Source organism: Anomaloglossus baeobatrachus, chromosome 2 (assembly GCF_048569485.1).
Source record: "Anomaloglossus baeobatrachus isolate aAnoBae1 chromosome 2, aAnoBae1.hap1, whole genome shotgun sequence".
In the NCBI taxonomy this organism is placed as follows: domain Eukaryota; kingdom Metazoa; phylum Chordata; class Amphibia; order Anura; family Aromobatidae; genus Anomaloglossus; species Anomaloglossus baeobatrachus.
The window spans coordinates 187,130,569-187,155,390 of NC_134354.1; positions in this window are offsets into that span (position 1 = coordinate 187,130,569).

Here is a 24,822-nt window from a genome sequence, read left to right on the forward strand (position 1 = left end):
GGGAGGCTCCGCTTGGAGTAACCCTTGCTTGATGTGTTTTTAAAAGTAGCCAAGATGAACAGAGCTGGGATCAGGAAAGACTTTGCTACCTACCCCGGTGTCATCCTGGGGACGGATAAGAATGGCGTATTTTTGAATGTGCTTGATGCAAATCTAGCCGTGAATTGTACAACTGGGGCACAACTGCTGCCACTGAAGGGGTGGGTGTGTGTGGGGCCCAATTTTTGGAAAAAAGGGAGACTCCGCTTGGAGTAACCCTTGCTTGCTGTGTTTTTAAAAGAAGCCAAGATGAACAGAGCTGGGATCAGGAAAGACTTTGCTACCTACCCCGGTGTCATCCTGGGGACGGATAAGAATGGCGTATTTTGGAATGTGCTTGATGCAAATCTAGCTGTGAAGTGTACAACTGGGGCACAACTGCTGCCACTGAAGGGGTGGGTGTGTGTGGGGCTCAATTTTTGGAAAAAAGGGAGACTCCGCTTGGAGTAACCCTTGCTTGCTGTGTTTTTTAAAAATGATCCAAGATGAACAGAGCTGGGGTCAGGAAAGACTTTGCTACCTACCCCGGTGTCATCCTGGGGACGGATAAGAATGGCGTATTTTGGAATGTGCTTGATGCAAATCTAGCTGTGAAGTGTACAACTAGGGCACAAGTGCTGCCACTGAATGGGTGGGTGTGTGTGGGGCACAATTTTTGGAAAAAAGGGAGGCTCCGCTTGGAGTAACCCTTGCTTGATGTGTTTTTAAAAGAAGCCAAGATGAACAGAGCTGGGATCAGGAAAGACTTTGCTACCTACCCCGGTGTCATCCTGGGGACGGATAAGAATGGCGTATTTTGGAATGTGCTTGATGCAAATCTAGCTGTGAAGTGTACAACTAGGGCACAAGTGCTGCCACTGAATGGGTGGGTGTGTGTGGGGCACAATTTTTGGAAAAAAGGGAGGCTCCGCTTGGAGTAACCCTTGCTTGATGTGTTTTTAAAAGTAGCCAAGATGAACAGAGCTGGGATCAGGAAAGACTTTGCTACCTACCCCGGTGTCATCCTGGGGACGGATAAGCATGGCGTATTTTGGAATGTGCTTGATGCAAATCTAGCTGTGAAGTGTACAACTGGGGCACAACTGCTGCCACTGAAGGGGTGGGTGTGTGTGGGGCCCAATTTTTGGAAAAAAGGGAGACTCCGCTTGGAGTAACCCTTGCTTGCTGTGTTTTTTAAAAATGATCCAAGATGAACAGAGCTGGGGTCAGGAAAGACTTTGCTACCTACCCCGGTGTCATCCTGGGGACGGATAAGAATGGCGTATTTTGGAATGTGCTTGATGCAAATCTAGCTGTGAAGTGTACAACTAGGGAACAAGTGCTGCCACTGAATGGGTGGGTGTGTGTGGGGCACAATTTTTGGAAAAAAGGGAGGCTCCGCTTGGAGTAACCCTTGCTTGATGTGTTTTTAAAAGAAGCCAAGATGAACAGAGCTGGGATCAGGAAAGACTTTGCTACCTACCCCGGTGTCATCCTGGGGACGGATAAGAATGGCGTATTTTGGAATGTGCTTGATGCAAATCTAGCTGTGAAGTGTACAACTAGGGCACAAGTGCTGCCACTGAATGGGTGGGTGTGTGTGGGGCACAATTTTTGGAAAAAAGGGAGGCTCCGCTTGGAGTAACCCTTGCTTGATGTGTTTTTAAAAGTAGCCAAGATGAACAGAGCTGGGATCAGGAAAGACTTTGCTACCTACCCCGGTGTCATCCTGGGGACGGATAAGAATGGCGTATTTTGGAATGTGCTTGATGCAAATCTAGCTGTGAAGTGTACAACTGGGGCACAACTGCTGCCACTGAAGGGGTGGGTGTGTGTGGGGCCCAATTTTTGGAAAAAAGGGAGACTCCGCTTGGAGTAACCCTTGCTTGCTGTGTTTTTTAAAAATGATCCAAGATGAACAGAGCTGGGGTCAGGAAAGACTTTGCTACCTACCCCGGTGTCATCCTGGGGGCGGATAAGAATGGCGTATTTTGGAATGTGCTTGATGCAAATCTAGCTGTGAAGTGTACAACTAGGGCACAAGTGCTGCCACTGAATGGGTGGGTGTGTGTGGGGCACAATTTTTGGAAAAAAGGGAGGCTCCGCTTGGAGTAACCCTTGCTTGATGTGTTTTTAAAAGTAGCCAAGATGAACAGAGCTGGGATCAGGAAAGACTTTGCTACCTACCCCGGTGTCATCCTGGGGATGGATAAGAATGGCGTATTTTGGAATGTGCTTGATGCAAATCTAGCTGTGAAGTGTACAACTAGGGCACAAGTGCTGCCACTGAATGGGTGGGTGTGTGGGGGGCACAATTTTTGGAAAAAAGGGAGGCTCCGCTTGGAGTAACCCTTGCTTGATGTGTTTTTAAAAGTAGCCAAGATGAACAGAGCTGGGATCAGGAAAGACTTTGCTACCTACCCCGGTGTCATCCTGGGGACGGATAAGAATGGCGTATTTTGGAATGTGCTTGATGCAAATCTAGCTGTGAAGTGTACAACTAGGGCACAAGTGCTGCCACTGAATGGGTGGGTGTGTGTGGGGCACAATTTTTTGAAAAAAGGGAGGCTCCGCTTGGAGTAACCCTTGCTTGATGTGTTTTTAAAAGTAGCCAAGATGAACAGAGCTGGGATCAGGAAAGACTTTGCTACCTACCCCGGTGTCATCCTGGGGACGGATAAGAATGGCGTATTTTGGAATATGCTTGATGCAAATCTAGCTGTGAAGTGTACAACTAGGGCACAAGTGCTGCCACTGAATGGGTGGGTGTGTGTGGGGCACAATTTTGGAAAAAAGGGAGACTCCGCTTGGAGTAACCCTTGCTTACATTGTTTTTAAAAGAAGCCAAGATGAACAGAGCTGGGATCAGGAAAGACTTTGCTACCTACCCCGGTGTCATCCTGGGGACGGTTAATTATGGCGTATTTTTGAATGTGCTTGATGCAAATCTAGCTGTGAAGTGTACAACTGGGGCACAACTGCTGCCACTGAAGGGGTGGGTGTGTGTGGGGCCCAATTTTTGGAAAAAAGGGAGACTCCGCTTGGAGTAACCCTTGCTTGCTGTGTTTTTTAAAAGGAGCCAAGATGAACAGAGCTGGGATCAGGAAAGACTTTGCTACCTACCCCGGTGTCATCCTGGGATCGGTTAATTATGGCGTATTTTTGAATGTGCTTGATGCAAATCTAGCTGTGAAGTGTACAACTGGGGCACAAGTGCTGCCACTGAATGGGTGGGTGTGTGTGGGGCCCAATTTTTTGAAAAAAGGGAGACTCCGCTTGGAGTAACCCTTGCTTGCTGTGTTTTTTAAAAGGAGCCAAGATGAACAAGTCATGGTTCAGCAAAGACTTTGCTACCTAACCCGGGGTCATCCTGGGAACGGTTAAGTATGGCGTATTTTTGATTGTGCTTGATGCAAATTTAGCTGTGAAGTGTACAATTGGGGTACAAGTGCTGCCACTGAAGGGGTGGGTGTGTGTGTGGCCCAATTTTTGGAAAAAAGGGAGAACTCCGCTTGGAGTCATCTTGCGGTGTTTTACATGATTTTAGAAGGGCGTGCCATGCCTATATCTGTGTCTCCTCCTCTTTTTCCTTGTCCTGCTCTTTTGTTTTCGCATGAGTATATGTCCTTGTCACTTTCCCATGTGTTTGTGTTGTGTTGTGAGTTGTTTGTCACCTTTTGGACACCTTTGAGGGTGTTTTCTAGGTGTTTTTATGTTTGTGATTGCCTGCCATTGTTTCCTATGCAGTTCGAGTTCGGTTCGTCGAACGTTCGACGAGCCGAACTCGAACGGGACCTCCGTTCGGCGAACCGACCTCGAGCCGAACCGGGACCGGTTCGCTCATCTCTACTCACGGTACAGCTTCCCTTGATGTAGATACAGCCGTTTCCGTTCCTTCCACAAGTGCTGGGCTTCAGCCGGGGCGGCAGGGTCCATCCCAACAGCACCTTGTTCCACCAGGGTCTTGACGAGGCGGACAGCCGGCGCCTGGTTTTGAGCTTCCTGCCACTCTTGACTGGGCCGTGGGTCCAGGTCCACCCGTTGTTGATGTACCTGTACCTTCTCAGTTGGTGGCTGGTGAAATGCAGGCAACTCGATCTCCTCGAGGTCGTCATCCTCGCACCCTTCTTCTGACAAATGGGGCATTCGGGAGAGTGCATCAGCATTAATGTTGACATGACCAGCTCGGTACTTGATGGTGAAGTCATAGTTGGCTAGCCGGGCCACCCACCGCTGCTCCAACGAGCCCAACTTGGCCGTGTCCAGGTGAGTCAACGGATTGTTGTCCGTGAAAGCGGTGAATTTTGCGGCAGCCAAGTAGTGGCGGAACCGCTCTGTGATAGCCCATACCAATGCCAGGAGCTCGAGCTTGAAGGAGCTGTAGTTCTCAGGGTTCCTTTCAGTTGGCCGAATCTTCCGGCTAGCATAAGCAATCACTTTCTCCTTCCCATCCTGGACTTGGGACAGGACTGCTCCTAATCCCACATTGCTGGCGTCTGTGTAGAGGATGAACGGGCAGCCATAGTCAGGATACGCTAGGACCTCTTCTCCGGTCAAGGCCGCTTTCAGCTGGCAGAAGGATTCCTCATGCTTTTCTTCCCACACCAGTGGGGCTCTGATGGGTCTACCACCTTTGGTCTGTCCCACGAGGAGATCTTGCATGGGGGCAGCCATCTTCGTGTACCCTTTGATAAAGCGCCGGTAGTACCCCACCAGACCCAGAAACTGCCTTACTTCCCTCACTGTGGTTGGTCTCGGCCAGCCCTGGATGGCAGTGATCTTCTCAGGGTCGGGGGCGACACCTTCTGCACTTACCACGTGCCCCAGGTACTGCACTCTGGGTTTCAGCAGGTGACACTTAGAGGGCTTCAATTTCATCCCGTATTTGGCAAGGGACGCGAACACCTCGGCCAGGTGCTCCAGATGGGCTTCATACGTCTGGGAGTACACAATCACATCATCCAAGTACAATAGGACTGTCTCGAAGTTTAGGTGTCCCAGACAGCACTCCATCAGCCGTTGGAAGGTTCCTGGGGCATTGCACAGCCCGATCGGCATACTATTGAATTCACAGAGCCCCATCGGGGTGGTGAAGGTGGTTTTCTCCCGGTCTTCCGGGGCCACGGCCACTTGCCAGTACCCACTGGTGAGGTCAAGGGTAGAGAAGTAATTTGTAGTTCTCAGTGCGGCCAAAGACTCTTCAATACGGGGCAGTGGGTAGGCATCTTTATGGGTTATCTGATTAATCTTCCGGTAGTCCACACACATCCGCATGGTACCATCCTTCTTCTTGACCAGTACCAACGGAGTGGCCCAGGGACTACAGCTGTCCCGAATAACCCCTGCCTCCTTCATATTCCTCAACATATCTTTGGCACACTGGTAATGTGCAGGGGGAATAGGCCTGTAGCTCTCTTTGATAGGGGGGTGTTCCCCGGTGGGGATATGGTGTTGGACCCCCTTGATCTGCCCAAAGTCTAGTGGATGTTTGCTGAAAACCTGTTCATACTCCCGCACCACCCTGTATACCCCTGCTTTGTGATGTGTAGGGGTATCATCCGTGCCCACGTGTAGCTGTTGGTGCCACTCATTTACCTCCCCTTGAGGCGGGGAAGTGCTGGTAGTAGGTGGGGAGACTGAGGGACTGGCTTCGTGGATGGTGTGGGGTTCCAGGGTGAGCAGCTTGGCAATGGTGGCATACCGGGGAAGCCTGACTTCTTCCTCCCCACAGTTCAGCACCCTCACGGGCACTCTCCCCTTCTTCACGTCTACCACCCCTCGGGCGGCCATTACAGTGGGCCAGTGCTCGGAGGGTATGGGCTCCATCATGGCAGGATAGTCACGCCCCTGAGGCCCTACTGCTGCCCTACACCAAATCATCATCTCACTCCTAGGGGGCACAATCAACGGAGCAACATCCATCACTCTCACTCCACCAATCTCTCCTCCTGTTGAGTTTACATGCTGGCGGTACATCAAGGCTCGGATCTCACGCTGCACAGCTCTCTGTCAGCTCCCCGCCGCCGTGGCGGCCAGCTGCTGCAGTAGGGCCAACACATCACCCATACAGTGCTCCATCACATTGGTTCCTAGCACTATCTTCGGGTTATGATCACTGGGTTCATTCATGATCACAATCATACCCTGGTGTTGCAGTTCAGCTTGCCCTACTGTCATAGCCACCTGTTTATACCCCACTTGGGTCAATGGGAGTCCATTTGCAGCAATTAGCATTATACTAGTATCTGGGGGTGCCAGCTCGTCTATCCCCCAATACCGCTGGTACAATGTGTATGGTATGGTGGTTACCTGTGATCCAGTGTCCAAGAGAGCAATCACCGGTATGCCGTCCACAGCCACGGGGATGATGGGCCGGGCCCCGATATACTGGTCCCGCCAGTCTGGGGGGCCACGGGGTTCTACTCCTGAGGATTCGCCCGGGGCCCCAGGGGTTGCTCGTTTAACGGGCACTGTCGGAAGTAATGCCCAGGCTTACGGCACTTGTAGCAGGTTGGAGGTCTGCTCCGCGGGTTGTTAGCACTTCTCCGCTGCATCCAGGGGACATCCTCAGGGCTGTCGGCAAGCTGTATCTGTGCTGAAGGCTGAGATGTGGTCAAAGGTTGGAGTGCAGCAAGAATCTTGGCGAGGTCTTCGTCCATGCGACGGACCTGGGCTGCCAGTTCCTCCATCGTGCTGCTTGGGGCTGCAGGTGTTGGAGAGGTTGGTAGGGCAGGGGCCACCACCACGGGGGCCGTCTCAATGGGCCACGGGGCTGGCTCCAGGACTTCTGAAGCTGGGGGCTGTAGTGCTTTAATGGCCCGTTCCTTTAACACAGCAAAGTCCACATCAGGGTTTTCTAGGGCCCACAGCCGGAGTTGTTTGCGATCCTCAGGGGATCTCATCCCCTGCACAAATTGCTCTACTAACATCTTGTTGCTGTCCGCCTCATTGATAGGATTCACCCGCTTTAGCGTGCGGAGGGCGGTTTGCAGACGTAAAGCATAGTCCCGAATGCTATCCACAGCCCGTTGCCGGCACTGGTAAAACTGCATCCTCAGCTCAGCTTCAGTCCGGGTCTCAAAGGCAGTCTGTAGCTTCTCCAAAGATGGTGGCTACAGAGAGCCGGTCCCCCTCGGCCCAGGTCTCCGCCTCCTGCTCAGCCGCACCGGTTAACTGGCCCAGCACTACCGCCGCACGTTGCTTATCGGTCAGGGGGTACAGTTCTAGCAACGGGTTAAGCTTTTTCCGGAAGACCTGTAAAGCATCAGGTTTCCCGTCATACTGCGGTAGCCAGGTAGCTCCAGGCGCATAGGGCAAGGAGAACGGCATCACCTGAGCGAGCGCGGGGACTGTGGCACCTCCCGCCAGCGCGGCCGGGACCTGGGCAGGCCCATTCCCATCCGCGGGTGCCACTGCGGCTGCGACCACCGCTCCTCCAGCTGCTCCGTCGGGCGCAGACATCTTGTTTCCGTCCCCCTTAGCTTCTTTCCGGCCCCTCCTCTATTGGGGCGGGGTTTTGGCCTTCGCGCCTCTGCTACTCGAGAAGACGCTCGAGCGGGAAGTTTTCGCGCTAAAGATGGCGACTTCTGAAATTTTTCAGCCGGATACCTCCGGTGGTCACAAGGCGCACCTCTACCCAACAGCAGAACGGTAAGATCCTGTTCGTGACGCCAAGTTGTCGCGGGTGGAGGAGGGGACGCCGCGCTCTCCCACTGCTCGGGTCCGGCTGCCGCTGCTGCTGCGGCCTGCTGCTGCTCGGTGGCTCGAGCGATGGGCCGGATCCCGGGGACTCTAGCGACGCTCCTCGCCCGTGAGTGAAAGGGGGTTTTTGGGTGTGGGGATTGTTTATTGTCTGTGACGCCACCCACGGTTGTGGTGATTGAATGTACACCACCGCTGCTCTGACTGGGGATCCCGGGAGTGATGGTATGGAGCAGCTTGATGTTAGTTCTCCCCTCCTTGGGTAGGGGGTTGGTTGTCCCGGGGCCCAGTGATGAGGTGGGAGATGCAGGGCTTGGTGGGCGCAGGGACGCTGGGGGCAGTGCTGTGCCTTGCGGCACTGTGGTACTCACTCAGCCTGAGACGATAACACAGTTCTCGGTAAAACACACGGCTGGAAAGACGGTTCCCACGGACGGCTGCACTTGCTTTTCCCCAGTAGTTGACGGTGACGGTCCCTTTTCCTGCACCTAAGATGATGATGGTTGCGATGGGTTCCCACCGGTAACCCGCTCCCCGGCTTGGATATGGGCCGGAGGAGCCCTACTTTGCCCGCAGGCGCTGGCCCTGAGAAACTGGTGCCCTGGCGGTGGCGGTGTCTCTCTGTAACGGTTGGACTGTTGCCTTCAATCGGGACTTGGTTGTTGGGAGACAGTCGTCCCCTTCACTGACGGATTTGGCAAATTCATGGCGACTCCTAGCCTTGCCGGGATCCGAAAGGCCCCTGCCCTGGTGCTGACTGTTCTTCGTATACTGCTCCAGACCGCCGGGTCACCACCCGTCCGCGGTCCTTCCAGCAACCTCCGAGCAGTCCCCCTGCAGACTATCACCGCCGTCTGCTGACCTTGCTGTCACTGTCCGGGGCACACACCCGGACTAACTTCAGGCTTTACTACTCTCACTTTTACTCCTTTTCTCAAGTTCCTCTCCTTGGCTCCTCTACCACTTCACTTCCTTCTCCTTTTACTTCCCTCACTCATCTGCACTCTTCACTCCTTCACTTCCCTAACTGTTCTGCCTGGCTTTCCCGCCTCCAGGGCTGTGAACTCCTCGGTGGGCGGAGCCAACCGCCTGGCCCACCCCCTGGTGTGGACATCAGCCCCTGGAGGAAGGCAACAAGGATTAGGTTAGCCTTGGTGTTCCTAACTGGGGTGTGGGGTGTGGTGGTGTTATGACCTGTGACCCCTGGCTTGCCCAGGGCGTCACACAATCACCACAACCGTGGGTGGCGTCACGGACAATAAACTATCCCAAAAACCAAACCCCTTTCACTCACGGGCGAGGAGCGCCGCTCGAGTCCCCGGGATCCGGCCCATCGCTCGAGCCACCGAGCAGCAGCAGGCCGCGGCAGCAGCGGCAGCCGGACCCGAGCAGTGGGAGAGCGCAGCGTCCCCTCCTCCGCCCGCGACACTGACACTGGGGGTACAGGATACTGACACTGGGGGTGCAGGATCCTGACACTGGGGGTACAGGATCCTGACACTGGGGGTACAGGATCCTGACACTTGGGGGATAGGACAATGACACTGACACTGGGGGTACAGGATAATGACATTGAGGGTACAGGATAATGACCCTGACACTAGGGGTACAGGATAATGACACTGGGGTTCAGGATAATGACACTGACACTGAGGGTACAGGATAATGACACTGACACTGGGGGTGCAGGATAATGACACTGACACTGGGGGTACAGGATCATGACACTGACACTGGGGGTGCAGGATAATGACAGTGAGGGTACAGGATACTGACACTGACACTGGGGGTACAGGATAATGACACTGACACCGAGGCTACAGTATAATGACACTGACACTGGGGGTACAGGATACTGACACGGACACTGGGGGTACAGGATAATAGCACTGACACAGGGGGTAGAGGATAATAACACTGACACTGGGGGGACAGGATAATGACACTGACACTGGGGGGACAGGATAATAACACTGACACTGGGGGTACAGGATAATGACTGGGGGTACAGGATAATGATACCGACACTGGGGGTTCAGGATAATGACACTGACACTGGGGGTGCAGCATAATGACACTGACACTCTGCGGATAGGATAATGATACTGACACTGTGGGGACAGGATAATTACACTGACACTGGGGGTACAGGATAATCCCATCCCATGCTCTGACTGCTGCTATCCCTCTTTCCCTCATCCCTACTGATATATGGTTACTGTGTGGACTTCACTCACGTCACGCAGCAGGGACTGGTGCACACACCCTGCACCCGCATATCTCACACAGCCTGGCTGTACCCCAAATTACCCCTCTCTCAAACACACTGAAACCCCATAATCCACACACCCTGTATCCCTTAAGACCCCTGTGTCACAGTCTGGATCCCTCATATGCCACTCCCCCTGTACCCCCCTCTCCGTGGCGTTTCACCTCTCATTACCGATTACATCTCCTTCAGTATCTCCTGCCTGGCTCCTCCCACACAGTCACATGGGCATGACATTATCGCAGGTCCTGGCTGCTGCACCAATTAGGATGCATTTTCTTCATATCGGAAGGAGCTTTTGTTCTGCCCCTGCCGCGCTGGCAGCTACTGTAGCTACTGGCGCTGTCATAATCTAGTGACTGCTGCATACAGTATCATCACCTGCAGCGGTCTCCCGATGGTCTAAAGAACTGCAGCAGCAGGTTATTTTAATTCACTCGGCGGGGGTCCCTGCAAGCTGCCGGAGACAACTTAGTTTGAAGACAAGGTCGGGGCCTACCGGGGGTTTCCCGCTACACCATCCCACCAGACCGACGCTGAATACACTAATTTCCAATAGTTTGTTCTCAAAGATGTTTGGAACAACGTCACTACTGTATTCTTTCAAAACTGTGTGTGTGTATAGAAGGATTGATGCTGTTTTGAAGGCTAAGGTTGGTTACACCAAATATTGATTTCATTTAAAATTCACTTTTGTTCATTCACTTTGCATTTTGTTAATTGATAAAAATTAAACTATTATCACTTGCATTTTTGAAAGTATTTTTACTTTCCAGCATTATTTTGCACAGTACTACACACTTGAATAAATATGTTACATTAAAATGATCCTGCGCACATTATGACACCTTGTACATATGATCACCGGTGAAATAGAAAGCAAATCTGCCACACTAAAGCGGGCTACAATATATCTAACGAGATGTCAGCAGGGTCACGTCGTAAGTGACGCACATCCGACCTCGTTAGCGATATCGTAGCGTGTGACAGCTATGAACAAGCAGAAATACTCACCTTCTTGTTCATCGCTGACACGTCGCTCATTTTTTATAAATCGAACGTCCTGTTGTGCACCGTACCCGAGGCAGCACACATCGCTCCGTGTGACACCCCGGGAACGATGAACTGCAGCTTACCTGAGTCCCGCCGGCAATGCGGAAGGAAGGAGGTGGGCGGGATGTTTATGTCCCGCTCATCTCCGCCCCTCTGCTTCTATTGGCCGGCCTCTGTGTGACGTAGCTGTGACACCGAACGTCCCTCCCTTTTCAGGAAGTGGATGTTCGCCGCCCACAGCGAGGTCGTTCGGGAGGTAAGTGCGTGTGACAGGGGGTTACAGCATTGTGCGACACGGGCAACTAATTGCCCGTGCCACACAAACGATGGGGGCGGGTGCGATCGGAAATGTGATCGCACAATCAATTGTAACGTGTAAAGCAGCCTTAACACTTGAACCAAATGAGTGTCATGGTCAGATTAGACTTTGGCATGATTTTCCACTTTTTCGTTTTTGTTTTTTCATCCTCTTTATCCAAGAGCCATAACTTTTTTTTACTTTTCCTGTCATATACCTATATGAGGGCTTTTTGTTTTTGCGAGACGAGTTGTACTTTGAATGACACCATTCATTTTACCATATAGTGTAATGGAAAACAGAAAAAATTCAAATACAGTTAGGTCCAGAAATATTTGGACAGTGACACAAGTTTTGTTATTTTAGCTGTTTACAAAAACATGTTCAGAAATACAATTATATATATAATATGGGCTGAAAGTGCACACTCCCAGCTGCAATATGAGAGTTTTCACATCCAAATCGGAGAAAGGGTTTAGGAATAGTGATGAGCGAGCATGCTTGTAACTACTCGGTACTCGCACGAGTATCACTGTACTCGGGCTGCTCGGCGGGTACCGAGTAATTTTGCAATACTCGTGCTTTACTCGTGGTCTTCATCCCTGCATGTTGGCGCTCTTTTGAGAGCCAGCCCTCATGCAGGGATTGGCTGGCAGACCACTGCAATGCCACAGCCCTGTTAGTTGTGGAATTGCAGTGATTGGCCGGCCTGCACAGCGTGACCGAGCCTTTATACCGGCCGGCGCGCTGTGCTCTGTACACAGCCATCTCATATTCCCTGCTTTCCACGCCCACAGGCGCCTATGATTGGTTGCAGTGAGACACGCCCCCACGCTGAGTGACAGGTGTCACACTGCACCCAATCACAGCAGCCGGTGGGCGTGTCTATACTGTGCAGTAAAATAAATAAATAAATAATTAAAAAAACGGCGTGCGGTTCCCCCCAATTTTAATACCAGCCAGATAAAGCCATACAGCTGAAGGCTGGTATTCTCAGGATGGGGAGCCCCACGTTATGGGGAGCCCCCCACCCTAACAATATCAGTCAGCAGCTGGCCAGAATTGCCGCATACATTATATGCGACAGTTCTGGGGCTGTACCCAGCTCTTCCCGATTTGCCCTGGTGCGTTGGCAAATCGGGGTAATAAGGACTTATTGGAAGCCCATAGCTGCCAATAAGTCCTAGATTAATCATGTCATGCGTCTATGAGACACCCTCCATGATTAATCTGTAAGTTACAGTAAATAAACACACACCAGAAAAAATCCTTTATTAGAAATAAAAAACACACACATATACCCTGGTTCACCACTTTAATCAGCCCGAAAAAGCCCTCCTTGTCCGGCGTAATCCAGGATGATCCAGCGTCGCATCCAGCGCTGCTGCATGGAGGTGACCGGAGCCGCAGCAGACACCGCCGCTCCGGTCACCTCCACACAGCAAATGAACACAGCCGCGCGATCAGCTGCTGTCACTGAGGTTACCCGCTGTCACCGCTGCATTCACCGGTGGCCGCGGGTAACCTCAGTGACAGCAGCTGATCGCACGGCTGTGTTCATTTGTTGTTGGAGGTGACCGGAGCGGCGGTGTCTGCTGCAGCTCCGGTCACCTCCATGCAGCAGCGCTGGATGCGACGCTGGATCATCCTGGATTACGCCGGACATGGAGGGCTTTTTCGGGCTGATTAAAGTGGTGAACCAGGGTATATGTGTGTGTTTTTATTTCTAATAAAGGATTTTTTCTGGTGTGTGTTTATTTACTGTAACTTACAGATTAATCATGGAGGGTGTCTCATAGACGCCTGACATGATTAATCTAGGACTTATTGGCAGCTATGGGCTGCCAATAACTCCTTATTACCCCGATTTGCCAACGCACCAGGGCAAATCGGGAAGAGCCGGGTACAGTCCCAGAACTGTCGCATATAATGTATGCGGCAATTCTGGGCGGCTGTTGGCTGATATTGTTAGGGTGGGGGGCTCCCCATAACGTGGAGCTCCCCATCCTGAGAATACCAGCCTTCAGCCGTATGGCTTTATCTGGCTGGTTTTAAAAATGGGGGGAACCGCACGCCGTTTTTTTTAATTATTTATTAATTTTAATTATTAATTTTAATTATTTATTAAATAATTTAAAAAAACGGCGTGCGGTTCCCCCCATTTTTAAAACAAGCCAGATAAAGCCATACGGCTGAAGGCTGGTATTCTCAGGATAGGGAGCTCCACGTTATGGGGAGCCCCCCACCCTAACAATATCAGCCAACAGCTGCCCAGAATTGCCGCATACATTATATGCGACAGTTCTGGGACTGTACCCGGCTCTTCCCGATTTACCCTGGTGCGTTGGCAAATCGGGGTAATAAGGAGTTAATGGCAGCCCATAGCTGCCACTAAATCCTAGATTAATCATGTCAGGCGTCTCCCCGAGATTCCTTCCATGATTAATCTGTAAATTACAGTTAAAAAACACACACATCCGAAAAATCCTTTATTAGAAATAAAAAACACTAACAAAGTCCCTCATTACCAATTTATTAACCCCGACAAACCCTCCATGTCCGGCGTACTCCACAGTCCTCCAGCGTCGCGTCCAGCTCTGCTGCATGGAAGTGACAGGAGCTGCAGAAGACACCGCCGCTCCGGTCACCTCCACGCAGCTAATGAAGACAGCCGTGCGATCAGCTGAGCTGTCACTGAGGTTACCCGCTGTCACTGGATCCAGTGACGGCGGGTAACCTCAGTGACAGCTCAGCTGATCGCGCTACTCACCTCATTTGCTGCGTGGAAGTGACCGGAGCGGCGGTGTTTTCTGCAGCTCCGGTCACCTCCATGCAGCAGCGCAGGATGCGACGCTGGAACATCCTGGATGACGCCGGACATGGAGGGCTTTTTGGGGCTGATTAAAGTGGTGAACCAGGGAATGTGTGTGTGTTTTTTATTTCTAATAAAGGATTTTTCGGGTGTGTGTGTTTATTTACTGTAACTTACAGATTAATCATGGAGGGTGTCTCATAGACGCCCGACATGATTAATCTAGGATTTAGTGGCAGCTATGGGCTGCCATTAACTCCTTATTACCCCGATTTGCCAAAGCACCAGGGCAAATCGGGAAGAGCCGGGTACAGCCCCAGAACTGTCGCATATAATGTATGCGGCAATTCTGGGCGGCTGCTGACTGATATTGTTAGGCTGGGGGGCTCCCCATAACGTGGAGCTCCCCATCCTGAGAATACCAGCCTTCAGCCGTATGGCTTTATCTGGCTGGCATTAAAATGGGGGGGACCGCACGCCGTTTTTTTTTAATTATTTATTAATTTATTTTACTGCACAGTATAGACACGCCCACCGGCTGCTGTGATTGGGTGCAGTGTGACACCTGTCACTCAGCGTGGGGGCGTGTCTCACTGCAACCAATCATAGGCACCGGTGGGCGGGGAAAGCAGGGAATAGGAGATTGTTTAATGAGCGGCCGGCTTTTTCAAAATAGTAAAAGCCGCCGGTCACCTCCACGCAGCTAATGAAGGGAATAGCGCGATCAGCTGCTGTCAGTCAGGTAACTCCCGGCCACCGCTGGATCCAGCGGTGCCGCGATTAACCTCAGTGACAGCAGCTGATCGCTCTACTCACCTCAGTTGGTGCATGGAGCTGACTGGAGCGGCGGTGAGTAGCGCGATCAGCTGAGCTGTCACTGAGGTTACCCGCGGCCACCGCTGCATCCACCGCTGGATCCAGGTAACCTCAGTGACAGCAGCTGATCGCTATACTCATCTCATTAGCTGCGTGGAGGTGACCGGAGCGGCGGTGTCTTCTGCAGCTCCTGTCACTTCCATGCAGCAGAGCTGGACGCGACGCTGGAGGACTGTGGAGTACGCCGGACATGGAGGGTTTGTCGGGGTTAATAAATTGGTAATGAGGGACTTTGTTAGTGTTTTTTATTTCTAATAAAGGATTTTTCGTGTGTGTGTGTTTTTTAACTGTAATTTACAGATTAATCATGGAAGGAATCTCGGGGAGACGCCTGACATGATTAATCTAGGATTTAGTGGCAGCTATGGGCTGCCATTAACTCCTTATTACCCCGATTTGCCAACGCACCAGGGTAAATCGGGAAGAGCCGGGTACAGCCCCAGAACTGTCGCATCTAATGTATGCGGCAATTCTGGGCGGCTGCTGACTGATATTGTTAGGGTGGGGGGCTCCCCATAACGTGGAGCTCCCCATCCTGAGAATACCAGCCTTCAGCCGTATGGCTTTATCTGGCTGGTATTAAAATTGGGGGGACCGCACGCCGTTTTTTTTAATTATTTAATTATTTATTTCACTGCACAGTATACACACACCGGCTGCTGTGATTGGTTGCAGTGAGACAGCTGTCACTCAGTGTGGGAGCGTGTCTCACTGCAACCAATCATAGGCGCCGAAAAGCAGGACAGCAGGGAATAGGAGATTGATTAATGAGCGGCCGGCTTTTTCAAAAGAGGAAAAGCCACCGGAGTTTGAACAGCTGTGCAGCGCCGCGGCAGTGATCGGGGAACGGTAAGTAAGAGAGAGGGGGGGGAACTGACCGACAGACTGTGAGAGGGGGACAGACAAGACAGAGAGAGACAGACCGACGGACTGAGGGAGATAGAATAAAAAAAAAAAAATGACCGACATCGCTAGTAAAAAGCACAAAACGTGCGTTTTGGACATCGGAGTGCCACACAAGGTTTTCATGTAAAATCTTTCATGTATTAATCTCAAAAAGTAACATACACCAGCTCTATCTCACTATTGGGTATGTGCCCTTAACATTTCCGCCATGAAAATTCATTTTGGTGTCATTTTGGAAGGTTTTCTGGTGAGTCCGTAAAAATGGCGTAAAACTCGGACAAAATTGTTCACATCTGTGACTTTTGAGTGATAAATGCTTCAAGGGGTCTTCCCCATGCTGATGCCATGTCATTTGAGCACTCTTCTGAGACTTTTGTGACATTTTTAGGGTTTCTCCATGCTGCCGGGGGGTCATTTCACAAAAATACTCGGGTCTCCCATAGGATAACATTGGGCTCGGTGCTCGGGCCGAGTACACGAGTATCTTGGGAGGCTCGGCCCGAGCTTCGAGCACCCGAGCTTTTTAGTACTCGCTCATCACTATTTAGGAATCATAGCTCTGTAATGCATAGCCTCCTCTTTTTCAAGGGACCAAAAGTAATTGGACAAGGGACTCTAAGGGCTGCAATTAACTCTGAAGGCGTCTCCCTCGTTAACCTGTAATCAATGAAGTAGTTAAAAGGTCTGGGGTTGATTACAGGTGTGTGGTTTTGCATTTGGAAGTTGTTGCTGTGACCAGACAACATGCGGTCTAAGGAACTCTCAATTGAGGTGAAGCAGAACATCCTGAGGCTGAAAAAAAAGAAAAAATCCATCAGAGAGATAGCAGACATGCTTGGAGTAGCAAAATCAACAGTCGGGTACATTCTGAGAAAAAAGGAATTGACTGGTGAGCTTGGGAACTCAAAAAGGCCTGGGCGTCCACGGATGACAACAGTGGTGGATGATCGCCGCATACTTTCTTTGGTGAAGAAGAACCCGTTCACAACATCAACTGAAGTCCAGAACACTCTCAGTGAAGTAGGTGTATCTGTCTCTAAGTCAACAGTAAAGAGTAGACTCCATGAAAGTAAATACAAAGGGTTCACATCTAGATGCAAACCATTCATCAATTCCAAAAATAGACAGGCCAGAGTGAAATTTGCTGAAAAACACCTCATGAAGCCAGCTCAGTTCTGGAAAAGTATTCTATGGACAGATGAGAAAAAGGTCAACCTGTACCAGAATGATGGGAAGAAAAAAGTTTGGAGAAGAAAGGGAACGGCACATGATCCAAGGCACACCACATCCTCTGTAAAACATGGTGGAGGCAACGTGATGGCATGGGCATGCATGGCTTTCAATGGCACTGGGTCACTTGTGTTTATTGATGACATAACAGCAGACAAGAGTAGCCGGATGAATTCTGAAGTGTACCGGGATATACTTTCAGCCCAGATTCAGCCAAATGCCGCAAAGTTGATCGGACGGCGCTTCATGGTACAGATGGACAATGACCCCAAGCATACAGCCAAAGCTACCCAGAAGTTCATGAGTGCAAAAAAGTGGAACATTTTGCAATGGCCAAGTCAATCACCAGATCTTAACCCAATTGAGCATGCATTTCACTTGCTCAAATCCAGACTTAAGACGGAAAGACCCACAAACAAGCAAGACCTGAAGGCTGCGGCTGTAAAGGCCTGGCAAAGCATTAAGAAGGAGGAAACCCAGCGTTTGGTGATGTCCATGGGTTCCAGACTTAAGGCAGTGATTGCCTCCAAAGGATTCGCAACAAAATATTGAAAATAAAAATATTTTGTTTGGGTTTGGTTTATTTGTCCAATTACTTTTGACCTCCTAAAATGTGGAGTGTTTGTAAAGAAATATGTACAATTCCTACAATTTCTATCAGATATTTTTGTTCAAACCTTCAAATTAAACGTTAGAATCTGCACTTGAATTCTGTTGTAGAGATTTCATTTCAAATCCAATGTGGTGGCATGCAGAGCCCAACTCGCGAAAATTGTGTCACTGTCCAAATATTTCTGGACCTAACTGTATGTTGAAATTGCAAAAATCTGCAATTCCATGCTGGTTTTTCGGGTTTTTTATTTATCATGTTCACTATAAGGTAAAACTGACCTGGTAATAGGAGGCAGTTTGACTATGTAAATATTAAATATTCAATATTTATTTGAAAAAACACTCCCCAACACATTCCCCCATACCAATATATTGAAAAAAAAAAATTCGGTCTACCATAATCCATATTAGAGGTCCCAAAGCAACTTGGTCTTTCAAGATGGGTGATTTGCTCAGTGAATGTATCCCACATGTTCTGGATATGCAGGCATTCCATGTAAGGAGTGTGCCTGCAGTGATCTCAGAGAGATTACTGCAAGTGCACTCAGCGGATCACACCGAGGACAATGTGAACTGCAGTAACCTTAGTAATGTCATGGCTCTGACTTCACTGCAGTCTCTTTGTGCATGCGTCTGCCATTTTTTTTTCCAAGATGAGGAAAAGGAGTGCTGCGTGGGACTCAGAGCTGCAGGATGTACTGGGGATGACTTGGGGGACCTGGGGAGGACTTTTCTTTCATCTAACATGTCAGGTGAGAAAGAAATCAGAGGAGGAGGATGATTGCTGCATGCACACAACTCATGTCCTCGCCATTTTAGGAGATCAAGAGGAGGGGGACCTGGTGTGAACTTTGGCCACACCAGGGGACTATGGTGGACCTGGGGAGTACATTTCTCACCTATCTGACATGTTTGATCATGTTAGGTGGGAAAGAAACCTTTCTTTTCTGTAGCTGCCATTTACTGTAACATGATCATCGTTATACAGTGTATAACGGTGATCATGTGACTGGGGGCTGGAAAAAATGGCCCAGATCGTAATCTCTAGGGTCTCATCTACCCCGGAAATTTTCCGACTCTGGAAGGCGCTATTCACTTTTTAAAACGTGGGTAAGGAATAATTATTCTTTACTGCCGCCATTTTAATACGTAAGGTCATCGTAAAGGAGTTATGGGGTCAAAAGGGGGGTCATTTGAACTTTTCTGTTTTTCATTTTTTCATAGTTTTAAAAACTATTTTTTTTTTACTGAATCATTAGTCTCCATAGGGGACTTGAAGCTGCGATCACCTGATCACCTGTGCTATGCATAATAGTGGGTCCTTTTTTATTTAATGAAATGCATATAATAACGTTGCAAAATATGGGGAAATCCATAATTAAGAGTGCATTCCAAATATATACTTTAATGTATGTCAAAGATAAACAACGTAACAATATAAAGCAGAAAATGAAGCTGCAGTATAACCACTTTCAACACATATTCAGAAATTGCTAAATCAGAATTCTAGCCCCCAAAGCATGTGTATGTTTACTTGTCTAGCTAATTACTACTTAGGCTTATTAACACTGTCGATAAAATTGGCAATGAGTTCTCCCAATCAACTGCTTGTGTAAACAGAATGTATGGGGGTAAAATGTTCATTGAAATGATCTTTTTGTCCCCATACAGTTATGCCAACCTATGTGACCTGTCTATTAAACAAATGCAAATTGACCTCTACAAAGTAGATCAACACTCATTTAGGCCCCTTCAAATGTACGTGTTTCTGATACTTGTGATACTTTTAACCTATGGTGATCTTCACATTTCAGAGCTTCGAAAAGGAGACATTTCCATTTTTTCTGGGCAGCATGAATAACAAGGGCCAATACAACTCTAAAGCGGGCTTTACACACAGCGACATTGCTAGCTATGTCGCTGGTGAAAGCACCCGCACCCGTTGGTTGTACATCACAGGCAAATCGCTGCCCATGGCACACAACATCGTTAGTCCCCATCACATGGACTTACCTGCCTAGCGACGTCGCTGTGGCCGGCAAACCGCCTCTTTTCTAAGGGGGCGGTTCGGTCGGCATCACAGCGGCGTCACTAAGTGGCCGCCCAATAGAAGGGGTGGGGCGGAGATGAGCAGGCTGAACATCCCACCCACCTCTTTCCTTCCTCATTGCGGGCGGCCGCAGGTACGATGATGTTACTCGTTCCTGCAGTGTCACACATAGCGATGTGTGCAGCCACAGGAACGACGAACTATCTGCGTCCTGCAACAGCAACAATAATCGGGATTAGAACGACCGGACAACGATCAACGATTAGGTGAGTAATTTTGATCGTTAACGGTCGTTCGTGTGTTTCACACGCAACAAAGTTGCTAACGAGGCCGGATGTGCGTCACGAATTCCATGACCCCAATGACATCTCGTTAGCGATGTCGTTGCGTGTAAAGCCCGCTTAAGGATCCGTCAAAAACATGTACAGTACACAGATGTCATCTACAGTGCCTACAAGTAGTATTCAACCCCCTGCAGATTTAGCAGGTTTACTCATTTGGAATTAACTTGGCATTGTGACATTTGGACTGTAGATCAGCCTGGAAGTGTGAAATGCACTGCAGCAAAAAAGAATGTTATTTCTTTTTTTATTTTTTTTTTTAAATTGTGAAAAGTTTATTCAGAGGGTCATTTATTATTCAACCCCTCAAACCACCAGAATTCTGTTTGGTTCCCCTAAAGTATTAAGAAGTATTTCAGGCACAAAGAACAATGAGCTTCACATGTTTGGATTAATTATCTCTTTTTCCAGCCTTTTCTGACTAATTAAGACCCTCCCCAAACTTGTGAACAGCACTCATACTTGGTCAACATGGGAAAGACAAAGGAGCATTCCAAGGCCATCAGAGACAAGATCGTGGAGGGTCACAAGGTTGGCAAGGGGTACAAAATCCTTTCCAAGGAGTTGGGCCTACCTGTCTCCACTGTTGGGAGCATCATCCGGAAGTGGAAGGCTTATGGAACTACTGTTAGCCTTCCTGGACAGCCTTTGAAAGTTTCCACCCGTGCCGAGGCCAGGCTTGTCCGAAAAGTCAAGGCTAACCCAAGGACAACAAGGAAGGAGCTCCGGGAAGATCTCATGGCAGTGGGGACATTGGTTTCAGTCAATACCATAAGTAACGTACTCCACCGCAATGGTCTCCGTTCCAGACGAGCCCGTAAGGTACCTTTACTTTCAAAGCGTCATGTCAAGGCTCGTCTACAGTTTGCTCATGATCACTTGAAGGACTCTGAGACAGACTGATTGAAGGTTCTCTGGTCTGATGAGACCAAGATCGAGATCTTTGGTGCCAACCACACACGTGACATTTGGAGACTGGATGGCACTGCATACGACCCCAAGAATACCATCCCTACAGTCAAGCATGGTGGTGGCAGCATCATGCTGTGGGGCTGTTTCTCAGCAAAGGGGCCTGGCCATCTGCTCCGCATCCATGGGAAGATGGATAGCACGGCCTACCTGGAGATTTTGGCCAAGAACCTCCGCTCCTCCATCAAGGATCTTAAGATGGGTCGTCATTTCATCTTCCAACAAGACAACGACCCAAAGCACACAGCCAAGAAAACCAAGGCCTGGTTCAAGAGGGAAAAAATCAAGGTGTTGCAGTGGGCTAGTCAGTCTCCTGACCTTAACCCAATTGAAAACTTGTGGAAGGAGCTCAAGATTAAAGTCCACATGAGACACCCAAAGAACCTAGATAACTTGGAGAAGATCTGTATGGAGGAGTGGGCCAAGATAACTCCAGGGACCTGTGCCGGCCTGATCAGGTCTTATTAAAGATGATTATTAGCTGTAATTGCAAACAAGGGTTATTCCACAAAATATTAAACCTAGGGGTTGAATAATAATTGACCCACACTTTTATGTTGAAAATTTATTAAAATTTAACTGAGCAACATAACTTGTTGGTTTGTAAGATTTATGCATCTGTTAATAAATCCTGCTCTTGCTTGAAGTTTGCAGGCTCTAACTTATTTGCATCTTATCAAACCTGCTAAATCTGCAGGGGGTTGAATACTACTTGTAGGCACTGTATGTGCCATCCGTGTTAAACATTGCAAAGTATAGGAGAAGCGTTGAAATTTAATTTTTTCTTTATTCATACCGGAAAAACACAGATGAAACATGGATGACACACTGATGGCACAATGTTGGAAAATACTGATGACCCAACTACCAGTTTTCCCATGTGTTTTATACAGATGCGTGAAGGTGGCCTTATGGGAAGAAATCAGCATGTGCATGTGGCCTTCAATGCTACAAAAGCAACGCCTACCTGAAACTCCATTGTGAAGCATAAAGTTTAAGTAACACTTTATTATTGTAATGTTTTTTCTTTTAATCCTCTTAAAAATAGTCATTTTTCATACTATACCACCTAGTGGTATGCTACACATAATAGCTGGTAAAAAAAGGTGTTGTTTTCTTCATGCAAGCTTCATTGTGTCCTCCTTTGATTTGAGAAGCCTGATGCTTTTTGACTACTGGACCCTTTCTATACTTCATAGTACAGCAATAGGAAATGACACCAATCACACAAAATGAAGAAAAGAATATATTTTACTAGTATTTGTGTTCAAAAGATTACTTCACATAAACAATATAGAGCACCTTGTACAATAAAGGCAATTTTTGTATAACTAAGGAGGAAACGTTCCCACTTTTGGAGCTAAATGTACTGTAATTGCTGTATAAACCTATCCACTTTTGGCTAAATGTACTATAAGTGCTGAAAATTCTATCATTCTAAGGGTTTAGGGGGAGGAGGGAAAACAGCTTCAGACATATCTGTGTCAGCACACAAGTTGTTTTCTATATAATCAGTTCCCTAAAATGAACTGATATTCCTGCTCCCTTCATCATACCCCAAATTTTTCTCAGTGGCATCATGTTCTCATAGAAATTACAAACAGTTTAAAGGGATGTTCTAAGGAATAAAATAATACCCACCCTCTCCGATCTCCCACAAGTCCATTACTGACACTTACCTGATCCCCACGGATCTGTGCTTCCTGGTGAAAATGACCACCTAACCTATAACTACATGAAATGAGTCACCTGCCATGTTTCTGGCATGCCTTACTTGTAATGCCTTCTTATGAACTTATTTGCCTTCTTAATAAAATAATAATGCTCATGAATTTTTTTTTATTTTTTTAAAATGACACCACACACAAATCTAAAAAAAGCTCTAGAATTATTATATCATGGCAAATATCTTCCTGACCTCAGATGTTGCCTTTGACTATTCATTTGCCTAGTCTCTTTGTGTCTGTCCACACTGTTTTGATCACTGACTGCGCTTTTGATGTACACTCTCGGTATTTGACCCCAAACTTCTTGACTCCTCTGTCTCACAGCTTGCAGTGAGAAATAACGAGTCACTGACCCAACTGAGTTGTCAGCTTCTGGATCAAAATAATATACAGTATATTTCTTTTACCTTTTTTATACAGAGCCAATATATTTGGTAGCATTATAAGGAGATTGTCATCAGTTTCATATCACATTGGGTCACATTAGAATTTAAATTCCAAATAATCTTATGATTATGCTTTTGGAAGGGGAGAAAAATGTCATACCTCCCTACTAAAGGTGAATTAATCTTTTAACCCCTTCACAACTGGCTGATTTTGCGCTGGTATTTTTTTCTCCACCCTTCTTCCAAGAGCCGAAACTTTATTTTCTCTTAAATATAGGCATGTATGGGCTTGTTTTTTGCGGAATGAGTTGTACTTTTAAATGAAACAATGATCTCTACCATATAGTGTACTGGAAAATGTACGATTGTGTCGCGGGCGGAGGAGGGGATGCCGCGCTCTCCCACTGCTCGGGTCCGGGTGGCACTGCGGCTGCTGCGGCCTGCTGCCGCTGCTCGGTGGCTCGAGCGATGGGCCGGATCCCGGGGACTCGAGCGGCGCTCCTCGCCCGTGAGTGAAAGGGGATTGGGATTCGGGATAGTTTATTGTCTGTGACGCCACCCACGGTTGTGGTGATTGGTTAACACCACCGCTGCTCTGTATGGGGAGCCCGGGAGTGATGGTATGGAGCAGCCAGTTGTTGATGTGCCCTCCGTGGGTAGGGGTTGCGGTGCTCCCGGGGCCCAATGATGGGGTTGGAATGGTGGACAGGCGGGGATGGGGCCTGTGGAGGTGCAGGGGCGCAGGGGCAGCGCTGTGCCGCACGGCACGGAGGTACTCACTCAGCCAGTAAACACGACACAGTTCTTGGTAAACAAACGGCTGGTTGGACGGGTCCCTCGGATGGTTCACGGTGCGGATGTTCCCTGCAGTTAGCGGTGACGGTCTCTTCCCTGCACCTATGTAAAAGTCTCTTGGTAGCGATGGGTTCCCACCGGTTACCTACTCCTCGGCTTCAAGCTGGGCCGAAGGAGCTCTACACTTGCCCGCAGGCGCTGGCCTTGGGAAACTGGTGCCCTGGCGGTGGCGGTGTCTCCCCTTCACGGTCGGACTGTTGCCTTCAATCGGGACTTGGTTGTTAGGAGACAGACGTACCTTTCACTGACGGATTTGGCAAATTATGGCGACTCCTAGCCTTGCCGGGATCCGAAAGGCCCCTGCCCTGGTGCTGACTGTTCTTCATATACTGCTCCGGTTCCTCCGGGTCACCACCCGTCCGCGGTCCTTCCAGCAACCTCCGAGCAGTCCCCCTACAGACTATCACCGCCGTCTGCTGACCTTGCTGTCACAGTCCGGGGCACACACCCGGACCAACTTCAGGCTTTACTACTCTCACTTTTCTGTCACTTCAGCTTTTCTCCTTAGCTCCACTACTACTCCACTTCCTTCTACTTTCATTTTCTTAACTTTTCCTCACTCAAGCTCTGCCTGAGCTAAAACTGCCTGGTTCCTCCCGCCTCCAGGGCTGTGATTTCCTCGGTGGGCGGAGCCAACCGCCTGGCCCACCCCCTGGTGTGGACATCAGCCCCTGGAGGAAGGCAACAAGGATTTTGGGTTAGCTTGGATGTACCTGCAG